Source organism: Malus sylvestris, chromosome 7, assembly GCF_916048215.2.
Source record: "Malus sylvestris chromosome 7, drMalSylv7.2, whole genome shotgun sequence".
Lineage (NCBI taxonomy): Eukaryota > Viridiplantae > Streptophyta > Magnoliopsida > Rosales > Rosaceae > Malus > Malus sylvestris.
Window position 1 is genome coordinate 1765469 of NC_062266.1, and position 3037 is coordinate 1768505.

The 3037-nt window shown below is 35.4% G+C and overlaps 1 long non-coding RNA gene across 1 annotated transcript; it reads right to left on the reverse strand.

Annotated features, from left to right (window-relative positions):
* Positions 1-737: 737 nt before the first annotated feature.
* LOC126628402 (uncharacterized) lies at positions 738-2768 on the reverse strand. The gene is made up of 2 exons (XR_007625413.1): positions 1311-2768; positions 738-1182 (listed from the first exon to the last, which is right to left on the reverse strand). It is a non-coding gene; the product is annotated as an uncharacterized LOC126628402 (long non-coding RNA).
* Positions 2769-3037: the final 269 nt, after the last annotated feature.

Below are 3037 nucleotides of genomic sequence, written 5' to 3' on the forward strand. Positions count from 1 at the left end.
AGTTTACGAAATAGTAATAGTACTAGCGTTCAGTTTAAGAAATAGTCAGTGTTCAGTTTACGAAATAGTCAGTGTTCAGTTCAAGAAGTAATGATAGTATTAGTGTCATTTATAATTGTCATTTTCTATAATGTGAGAAAGTTTACATTTATCATATTCAACGATGTGATTTAACTTCAATTAAATTGTTGTTGACATTCTCATTATAATTTTTTTAGCAAAAACAAAAAAAAAGGTAAGAAGTATTTAAGAAATAGTAATAATACATGTGTTCAATTTAAGAAATAGTTAGTGTTTAGTTTACGAAATAGTAATAGTACTCGTGTTAAGTTAAGAAATAGTGTTAGTATATGTGTCAGTTTAAGAAATAGTTAGTCTTAAATTTAAGAAATAATGATATTACTAGTGTTAAGTTTAAGAAATAGTGTTAGTAACCATGTTCAGTTTAAAAAAAAAAGCGATAGTGCCCGTGTTAAGTTTACGAAATAGTGATAATACCTATATTCAGTTCAAGAAATAATCAGTGTTCAATTCTATCAATATCCCGTAAAATAATTGGATATTTAATTTTATAATGTAGCCTTCAAGGGGTATATAATTGGACGAAGAACAAAGACATGGAGCCTAATGAATGTTGCTGGATGTTGGGAACCCATAGGATTCATTTGGCAGACATGGAGGAAAAGAATGAAGAGGCTATTGCTGCCTTCATTGAAGAAGTCCACTTAAGCCATTAATTTGGTAGACATCGAGGAGAAAAACATGATATAATGTAAATATGCATATATAAGTTCAATGAGCAGCCTTCCATACAAAAAAAAATATTGAATTACAACCTTGTGGAGATTTGAAGGGCACAATAGGCATTAAAATTTACAACAGAGAGAAAAATTGGAATAATAAATATTAGCTGACTCATTATAAATTCAAAGACATTGCACATCACCAAAGCATTACGAATTATGAAAGGCAACTGACATTAGTCTCACCAACACAAAAACAGCAATTAATATTTAAGGTTTAAAAAAAAAAAAAAAAAAAAACAGCTTCATACAGAACTTGTGCAGAATCATAATCGCTTTCTAAAGCTGTAGTTGAGTACCCAAATTGCAATCAAAATGATTGCTGAGAAGACTTAAGCATTTGCGGCTGCTTCCTTATTCCTTGGTGCAGCTTCGGTACCTATTCAAAACAAAATTCCTAATATGAAAACGAATTCAAGCACAAAACTCAAACCGAAGAAAACAAATGAAGAACAAACAAACAGAGCAAGACCATAAAAATCTCCCAAAAAATTATTTGATTATTACCTTCTCTGAAACAGCTCTTGAATCTTTGAGGCACACTGCGCTGATACCTCAGCCTTCCGATTCCAATGGTCTTCCTTCGGATCTCCTTTTGGCTAACGGGCCTGGGTTAGGCTCCGTTAGGGGCAATTTTGGAATATTAATTGTTATACCGTTTGGGCTTTTTGGTGTGTTTTAGTTTTTATAGGGTCTGAGATAAAAGTTTTGTATCCTTATGATTAAAATTTAAGCCATTTTTATTAAATAATAGTTTATGGTGGTTTTTCATTAAATAAAAGTTAGCTCAAGTCCTTTTCATTAAAACTCTCAAATTTTAATTAATATAGATTTGCATAGACTCAATAAAACTCCTTTAAAATCCTACTTAACTACACCATAATTCTAAAATCTTTTAAAATCCTTTAGTTGACTACTCCTCCTGTATTTTAATAGACACTCTTAAATTCTTTTAAAATCCTAGTTTACTGCACCTCAATTCTAAAGTCTTTTAAAATCCTTTAAAATCTATCTAAATCCTTATTTGACTGCACCCTCGTTCAAGCGTTCTCAGATTACAAAAACCCTAATCCCATGTGAATCCAATTACACAGGGAGATTAATTAACCCTTAATCTCAATCCTTAATCCGCCATGAATTTACACTAACAACCCCGAAATTCTAATCCTAATTTCTCATTTTTCCCGTCTCTGCAAATCTCCCAATTTTTCCAGTTTCCAGTCTCTGCAAATCTGAGCTTGGCGTAGACGGCGGGTTCTGGTTGTTTTCGAGTGACGGCGCCTCCTTCTTCAAGTTCCCACCACCCTCAACGCCCAATCGGATCTCCTCCCTATTATCCCTTCCCTCTTCTCCCGCTTCAAACCCAAACCAACAAAAAACAATAGATTGACCAAAATCACAAGAATAGAGTGAGAGAAAGTAAAGAGTGAACCTTGATTGTTCTTCTTGAAGCCGCCATTAGAGTGAAAGCCACAATCTTCATGCCGCCGTCTTTTACGAGTATCCATAATTCCAGAACCCAGATCGAGATCCGAAACGAATCCAACCCATTACAAAACGACAACGGAAAAGCACAGAAACGATGAAAGAATCCTTAATTGGTGCTGGGTCCGATTGGGCGTTGAGGGCGGTGGGAACTTGCAAGATTTGGGTTCAGTGGGTGAGGACTTGGTGGGTTTAGGTCTGGGTCTGGGTTGGGGTGCAGGATAATGAGGAGGAAGAAGACGGTGGGGGGTAGGAGAGGAATGGTGGAGAAGGTGGTGGTTGTGGAGACCAAGGGGGAGGGGGGAAATTTGGAAAAATAACCAAATTTTGGACTCTGTACGCTACCTTTCAAAATTTGTGATATTATTAACCAAAATGTGATATGAAAGTACTAATTTATCCTTAATGACTAAAATTCTTGAACAAGGGGTTTGTAACTGTAAGGGTCTCCTCAGCCGTCGCCGTGACTTTAATTGTTCTGCAACTTAAGTACAGCAGATGTGGGTTCTCCTCAGCCGTCGCCGTGACTTTAATTGTTCTGCAACTTAAGTACAGCAGATGTGGGTTCCTACCTGAGCAATATTATATGCGAGGGACACATAATTTAAAGCTAAAACTTATCCATATATCCACACACACATATGATATATATACATATACTAGAAGAAAATGAATAGGAATATTGTCTGGAAAACTGAATTTTCATACTGTTAAAGAAGAAGAGGAGGAGGAAATGGTTCGTATTTGGG